We start from the raw sequence: 8,838 nt of genomic DNA on the forward strand, positions 1-8,838 counted from the left end.
AAAAAAAAAAAAAATGACTTGCAGCGGGTGGTGGCGGCACACACCTTTAATCCCAGCACTCTGGAGGCAGAGGCAGGCGGATCTCTATGAATTCGAGGCCAGCATGGTCTACAAGAGCTAGTTCCAGGACAGGCTCCAAAGCCACAGAGAAGCCCTGTCTCTAAAAAACCCAAAATGAATGAATGAATAAATAAATAATTATAACTCGCTAAATGCTATAGGAAAAGCAGAGTGGCTTTTCCTATCCTCCCAGCAACCAACACTTCTGACATCAGATGGGCAGGATGTTCTCCCCCACATCAACAGGCATTCATTTCTGCAACAGGTTCTGCAGCAGACACTGGTGGGCTGTCTTCTAAACCCATTCACTTCTGACCCTATCTGCCTGAAGATACCCTTGGACCCCCGGGGTTCACCCTATGAGGCTGCTGCCAGCTCTTGGTGCCAATCTCAGGCCCCTGGTTGTTTTGCTCATGCTTTTGACTAACCAGTTATCCAAGATTCCCATGACATCTTCCTTGGATTCAATTAATTTGCTGGAGATGTCCATACGACTCAGAGATACACTTGATTTCCTTTTATCCATGTTAGTGGTCTGTACAATGAAGAGACACAGGAGGCATGAGATGTGTGAAGGCATTCACAGCTCCCCCTTCTCTTCTAGTATACCAACGGCAGGATCTCCACATGTATAGCAATCTAGAAGCTTTCCAGCCCTTTGGAGTTTTAAAGAAAGTTTCACTAGTAGACATGATTGATTGAATCACCGGCCATCAGTGATGAGCCTGTACTGCCTCCCCTCCCTGGAGGTTGATGGTAGAAGCAAAAAGCCCCACCTCTCTCCATGTCTCTGTCCTGCTGGTGGCCAACCCTTATCCTGATGCTATCTGGAGTTCCTCAGCTACCAGTTTTCCATTAGCGTATCAGATAGACATTTCACAGTGTCACAGAGTCCCTTTTACTTTTGCAACAAGTTTTTCCCCACTCTTGGGTTATTTCCTAATATGTCATTCCAAAGTGAATGAATGAGCATGAATATTGTGTTAGCACCGCTGATGTCAGCGAGGTGTGTATCTTTATTCTCTTGTGATCCGTCTTATCTCAATGAAAGCTCACCAAGGGCCTCTTGCATACCAGACACTGTGCAAGGTCTAGAAACAGCCAGAGGTGGCTTTCCCACAGATAAGAAGGGCAAACAAGGCACGCATCCTACCCTGAGAGAGAACAGTGGGGCAGGTGTGTGTGTGTGTGTGTGTGTGTGTGTGTGTGTGTGTGTGTGTGTAAGGAAAGACTCACAAGAGCAGGCATAACTGTAAGTTGCTGAGGAGGGGAGCAGGAGTAGGCAGTAGCCAGCTGCAGGGAAGATGTCGGAACGTGACTATCAGCTTTAGGGACAGCGAGAAGCCTGGAAGCAGCTTTAACTGGAGTTTCAGGGTTGGTAACTAGATTGGGGAGGTGCCTTGACAAGAGTTGTAAGCACGTTAGCTTGGTTTTGTCATCCTTTTCCTGAACAGCGTGTAACAATTTAAAAATAATTGAAGCTAGGGCAGGGAGCACTAGAGAGGCGAAGGCAGGAGGATAACACTTTCCAAACCTGCAGTTAAGAATAAATCAGAGCATCCAAACTGCCTAGGCTCCCCCAAAGCCAGTACGTGCAGTAGGATCAAAAACTCACTGCCATTGTTCTTGAGTTCTCAGTATTCCTCATTGTCTGCTATGTTCAGCTAGTCTGGTTTTATCCCATGCTTTTTCAGACCCAGGCCAGCTGGCCTTAGTGAGTTCCCGATAGAACATTGGGGGAGCCTAGGCAGTTTGGATGCTCACCTTACTAGACCTGGATAGAGGTGGGCGGTCCTTGGGCTTCCCACAGGTCAGGGAACCCTGATTGCTCTTCGAGCTGATGAGGGAAGGGGACTTGATCGGGGGAGGGGGAGGGAAATGGGAGGCGGTGGCGGGGAGGAGGCAGAAATCCTTAATAAATAAATAAATTTATAAAAAACAAACAAACAAAAAAAGAATAAATCAGAGGTTTCTCTCCACCCTCATCCCCCCTGCCTGCTCCAAAATCTTACTGTGTAGCCTAGACTGGCCTAAAGCTCATGGTAATCCTCCTGTCTCAACCTTGTGGGCACTGGGATTACAGGAACAAACCAACATATTTGGCTTTTCAAATCTCTTCTTCTTCTTTTTTTTAAAAGACTTATTTATTCATGTATTTTATGTACATGAGTGCTCTGTCTTCATACACACCAGAACAAGGAATCTGACCCCATTATGGGTGATTGTGAGCTACCATGTGGTTGCTGGGAGTTGATCTCAGGACCTCTGAAAGAGCAGTCAAGTGCTCTTAACCCACTGAGCCATCTCTCCAGCCCCCCAAATCAAATTACTCTCTTGTGTTTTAGCTTTAGAGATAAAGTGATAGATTGCTCACAAAGCTTATTGCCTTGTGACTCAGCTATTCCTTCCTGATGGGGAATAGATTAGATTAGTGTGAGCTTGTTCACACCAATAATAATAGTAGTGAATAACAGAGTAAATACTTGTGAGCTATTATTTATGGACAGTTTACTGGTATAGATTCTTGTATTTTGATACAAATTCGAATTATATTTGTTATATTAAATATGCCCCTATTTCTGTTTGCAATATTTGTACATCTGTGCAAAGTTATTTTGTCAGATTGTATGCATGCATGTTTCTATCTCTGTTTAAGACATTTTGTATATTGATACAATTTTAGGATATATTTATCATATTGCATATTTTTACCTCTGATCAAGATACTTACACATTGTTTACATTTTGATGTCATTGTCCTTATTCAGGGCACAATTGTTTAAAGATTGTTTAATATCGCTGATATAAAGTCTTAGTTATATAGGTATTAAGTATTATAGGTCAATAGTCATTCATGTTTGTCATACTTACAGTCAGGCTAATTAGGTTTTTAAATACATAGAGATTGTATTCTACATAGATAGGTAATCTTCAACCACTTCAAAAATCTGTAAAACATGGCATTTAAATAACTTAGGGTTCTGTTGACATGAGACACAATTGCTCCTGACAGCACTGATATATTCCCAAGAAAATGTTGTGCACCAAAGACACTCCACTTGGAGCTTGTTTTTTTCTTGGCATAATTGGTCTTTGGGCAAGGCACTGCCCATGCCTCAACCACTGACAAAGTGCACGGTGTCTAGATTGGACAAGCAAAGAAAAAAATAAAGACTGCCAAACTTTGGCAAGACAGGGTAAGACAGTTTTAAAAAATTTTCCTGCCTCTAAAAATGGTCTATCAGTTACTCTAGGTCTTAGCCAAAGTTTGTTGCTTCAAATTACAAATGAGACTTTGGGTGATTGCTCAGGTAGCCAGTTGTCTCTGTTATCTACTACACATTTTGAAAGCTGCTTAGTTATACTTCCCGCCTACTCAAGTAATATTATCTCCCTTCTCAGGCCTTCAATGGGATTAAAGACTAGATAGTCATAGTTACCTTCCTCTTATGATCTAGCCAAATCATTAGACTCCTTAGTCTAGAATGATTATTAAAGCATTTAGCATATGCTCCTTGCTTAATATTGTTTATGCTGGTTTATAATTCTAATTTTTATACTTGATATCTGTTTTTAGCGTATATAGTTTTGTATTGGGTTTGGAACTCTCTTATTTAGACAAAAAGGGGAGATGATGGGGAACCTCCTTCAGCCAATGGCTTTAAGAGGCTGGACCAGTTTGAGGCGTGACTTAGGGTACCAAAAAGCTGCAATCCGCCCCACTTGTTTTCTTCTTCATGAGCCACACCTGGATGTTGGACCCCATTCCTATTTCCTCACTGTGATCTGTGAGTTCTCTTTTAATAAAGAAAAACCTTAAAATACTCTATTCAAAGTTATCTTGGGATTATTTGACGCGTGCTCCCCATCACCCTCCCCTCAGAGGTAGACTCTAGCTAGGCGGTGTGGCGCATGGCTGTAATGCCTGTACTCAATTTCTGAGAGTGCCAGGCCAGCCTGTGCTATAGAATGAGACCCTGTCTCAAAATAAAAATTAATTAATTAAAAAAAATCAAGATCAGAGCCACAGATTTGTCAATGGTTAAGGGCATGTTCTGCTCTTCCAGAGGACCTGAGTTCAATACCCAGTACCTGCACTGGGTGATTTACAAACTCCTGTAAGTTCAGTTCCAGGATGATCTGTCCCTTCTGGCCCCTGCAGACAGACACATAGATGCACAATGAAATAATAAAAATATACCTTTAAACAAACAAACCAAGATTACAAAAAAAGGGAGTTGGAATCTTTTTCTGCTCACCAAGGCTGGCTTTGTGGTCTGTTTTGCTTGAGGAATGACCCAGAATGTTGTCTAGTCCTTTCCTTTCTTTTTTACTCTTTCTTCCTTCCTTCCTTCCTTCCTTCCTTCCTTCCTTCCTTCCTTCCTTCTTTCTTTTCTTTTTTTCTGTTTCGGTTTTTCGAGACAGGGTTTCTTTGTATAATAGCTCTGGCTTTCCTGGAACTTGTTTTATAGACCAGGGTGACCTCAAACTCACGGAGGTCCACCTGCCTCTGCCTCCTGAGTGCTGGGATTAAAGGCGTGAGCCACTGCTGCCTAGATTTAGTCCTTTTCTTTTAATTAACTATTTCAGGGCTGGGAGTCAACTCAGGGCCTTCTACTTGCCCTGGAGATGCTCGGTGCTGAGCTACAGTGCCCGATCCTGGCACTGTGGAAGTTTTCAAAGGATCAGTTCTATTGAGGTGCAGCATGATCAATAAAAACCCAGAGACAGATATTGGGGTTCAACCTGAAGGTCAGAAAAGCAAAGCAGCCGGTCACTGGTTCTTACTTCTACCTCAGTCCAAAATGGCAATCTTGCCTCCAGGAATCCTCAGAATGAGACTGTCTGAGAGCTGTCTCCTCCCATTTTATAATCCTCTCTAGGGCTGGGATTTAAGGTGTGCACCACTATTGCTTGGTTTCTATGGCAAACTAGTGTGGCTACTGGGATTAAAGGTGTGTATCGCTACTGCCTGGTCTGTAAGGCTGACGGGGCAGTTGTTTTATTCTCTGATCTTTAGACAAGCTTTATTTATTAAAATACAAATGAAATATCACTACATTGTGGTATGACTGACATGCAAATATGTATGTCTAAAGTGCATAATATGATGCATCCTTATGAAATGCTTATGATTTATCAAGTAGGACTGGAAGAACTGTTGCACTAAGCTCAACCCAAATGGTTGACCCACAGGCTTATAAGCAAACATGACAGGTGCCAGCAAGGGATTTTAGGGTATTAAGTTTTGAGTGGTTTGTTACATTGTTATAAAACCCTTACATTTCTTTTCTTCCTTTCTTCCTTCCTCCCTCCCTCTTTTCTTTCTTTCTCTCTTTCTCTCTTTCTCTCTCTCTCTCTCTCTTTCTTTCTTTCTTTCTTTCTTTCTTTCTTTCTTTCTTTCTTTCTTTCTTCTTTTGAAAGTATCACACCATGGTCTGCCTTAAACTGCTTACTCTGGAGTTACGTAGCTCAGAACTCAGGACAGTTTTTAATTTATAGTGATCCTTCTGCTGCAGCCTTCTCAATGCAGGAATGAGCCACCATGCTCAGCTGTCCTTGCTTATCTTTTGTACTGAGGTGGGTTCTTCTTTGTGCTACATTTTGTTTTCTTGAGACAGGGTCTCTCTCTACAGCCCTGACTGACCTTGAATTTGTAATCCTCCTGTCTCAGCCTATTGACTGTTGGAATTGCAGATGTGTAGTGCTGCGCCAGGCTTATTTTGCATTTTCTTGTAGTTTGTATCTACTGATATGGCACTATAAAGGGCTAAGGATCATTATTAAGTTTATAAATTTTTTTTTAAGATTTTTTTTTTTTCGAGACAGGGTTTCTCTGTGGCTTTGGAGCCTGTCCTGGAACTAGCTCTGTAGACCAGGCTGGTCTCGAACTCACAGAGATCTGCCTGCCTCTGCCTCCCGAGTGCTGGGATTAAAGGCGTGCGCCACCACCGCCCGGCTTTTTTTAAGATTTTTAATTGTGTATGTGTAATTAGTGTGGGTACCTGCAGAGGTATCAGATCTCTGGAACCAGGGCTACAGGAGGTTGGGTGCCATCTGAAGCAGGGGCTGACAATTGAATTTAGGTCCTCTGCAAGAGTAGTGCACGCTCCTAACCACTGAGCAATCTCTCCAGCCCTCATTCATAATCACATAGTTATCTCTATATCCCATATTCTAGCTTACTTATCAGAACACTAAAGTTAACACCTGGAGAATCTCAGAGTGTTAATTCCAAATCTTTTCCAATTATGGTCCCAAGTCCTGCCTTTAAGGCAGTTCTCTGTGGAAGAAAGCGTATATCTCACTTTCGGTGGGAGAGGAGGAGAGGACAAGGATGGAGGGGGCTGTGATGGAGGCTGGAACTGGCTCTACACAGAACGCAGTAGTAACTCAGTGCTGGGACCATGTACTACTCTCTCTCTCCAGTCTTTGGTGTTATTTGTAGCTAGCAAGTAGTTACACCTAGTTACTACTCAGGGATGCACGAAGGAATCATGCAATCCCCACCTTTACACATTGTTTGATATGACAGTTCTTATTTTCTAAGTGTAAAGCCAGTCCAAACTTGCATTCCGATTAAGCAAGCTAAACAGCCCTGGCCCCAGTGATAATATTTTTTTTCTTTTTTATTGATTTTATTGAGCTGTACAATTTTCTCTGCTTCTCTCCCCTTCTTCCTTTTCCCATGATCCCCATGCTCCTAATTTACTCAGGAGATCTTGTCTTTTTCTACTTCCCATGTAGTTTAGACCCATGTATGTCTCTCTTAGGGTCCTCATTGTTGTCTAGGTTCTCTGGGATTGTGAATTGTAGGCTTTTTTTTTTTTTGGCTTTATCTCTAAAAGCCACTTATGAGTGAGTATGTATGATAATTGTCTTTCTGGGTCTGGGCTACCTCACTCAATATTATGCTTTCTAGCTCCATCCACTCAGAAAGAACATTTGAGAGCTTTACTTAGTAGCTATTTGTGCTGGCAATCTTGTGGCTTCAATGACTGCCCTGGGTTGTCCAGGAATCCCAGAGGAGAGTGGCAAAATTCCCTACTCTCCTTCACTTGGGTTTGTCTCCGCTCGTGCCACAATTTCCACCCAAGCCAAAGGACCACGGAGCCAACCATCTCAAAGGGTCATGAGCTTAACAATGAACACAGAAAAGTACACTGAGCGATGCTTCCTGGGACTCTACCTGCAGGGCTGGTATTAGATGGGATTAGGACTTGGAATCAGAGATAAAGGAAAGGTGGCCCCGGGGCTGATGGCTGTGTGGCAGGCACCACAGCTCCTCATCTGAAAGCTCTGTGTTTGGATTCCATTTGGGTACAGCTAAAACTGGGAGGAGCACGTGGGGGGACAGGTATCAATTCCTTCTTTGTTCCTAACATGCAGCTCCCCAGCCACTCTCAGAACTGAAAACACTGAAAACCAAACTGTTCTGTACTCAACTTGGAGATCAGTTGTTAAAATTCCATTCATTTACTACTGTGCATATGTATGATGTGTGTGTGAGCATAGGGGTGTGTGTGTGTGTGCGTGTGTGTGTGTGTGTGTGTGTGGTCAGAGTATAACTTTTGGGAGTTGATTCTCTCCTTCTACCATGTGGGTTCGGATCACCAGGCTTGCATGGGAAATGCTTTTCCCAGCTGAGCCATCTGCCTGCCTGCCATCAGTCTGAACACTCATTCTCTGTAACGGCCATCCTCACCAGTAATGCTTGTAAGAAACAATCGCTCTTCTTTCAAACAAGAACGTTTAGTATGTGGGTCTAAATAAATTCCTTTATCAGCAGCTTTCATATTGAGACTGATTTGGGGGATCCCCTCCCCCTCCTGGGGCTTCCGGCAGCGTTAGAGTGTTATAAACTATAAGGAACCATTACTGATGTTAAAACGTACTTTACATAGGAACTCCTGGTGCTTGGTTTTCCTGTAAATAAGCTAGGATTTTAGCGATAGGGCAGCTTGGCCTCCTGACTGAGAGCTATGAGATAACTGCCTGGCACCCTCGATGCTTCAGGATGCCCATGGCAACCTAGCTGCTTGCTGTAAAATATGTTTTACCTCCTGAAGGCGGAACCCAGGCACAACTCTTTCCGTTTGTGTTTTTCTGTCCTCTCAAGTCTTGGTGAAATCTAGGTGATCCTGCAACCACCACCCAGAACAGGAGGAGCATCTCCCCTGTGGCATGGCAGAAGGACTTCTGTGACTGGTGCCAGGACAATGCCATGGTTAGTGTGAGCACAGTCCTCCATTTACACGACGGTCTCTACTGCATTGGCACAAACATCACTCTTGTAGCTGTCTGGTTCACTTTGGGGGCCGGCGGGGCGTAGTCATTCTGTGCGACCCCACTGTTGTTCCAACATGAGGCTCGGTAACAGGCTCCTCTCCGGCTGTTGTCACAGAGTGGGCTGGCTCTGGAGACAGCTGAGGGTAGCTGAGGCAGTGGTAATGGAGACAGTGGCAGCTGCAGAGACAGTAGCAGCAGTGACAGTGGCAATGACCACAAGAGGGAGCAGAAGAGCATCATGGGAAAGGTCAGAAACAGCAGCCAACAGCTGAAGCAAAAAGGCTTGAGAGCTGAGGGTTGAGAAGATGGAAAAGTTTAACTGGGCGTGTGTGCACACACGTACAATCCCAGCACTCCGGATTCTGAGGCAGTACTGTGAGTGTGAGGTCACAGAACAAGACCCAGGCTAACCTGAGCTACATGGCAAAACCACACCTCAAACACACACACACACACACACACACACACACACACACACACACACACACA

The sequence above is a fragment of the Microtus ochrogaster genome, unplaced genomic scaffold (assembly GCF_000317375.1).
Source record: "Microtus ochrogaster isolate Prairie Vole_2 unplaced genomic scaffold, MicOch1.0 UNK106, whole genome shotgun sequence".
In the NCBI taxonomy this organism is placed as follows: domain Eukaryota; kingdom Metazoa; phylum Chordata; class Mammalia; order Rodentia; family Cricetidae; genus Microtus; species Microtus ochrogaster.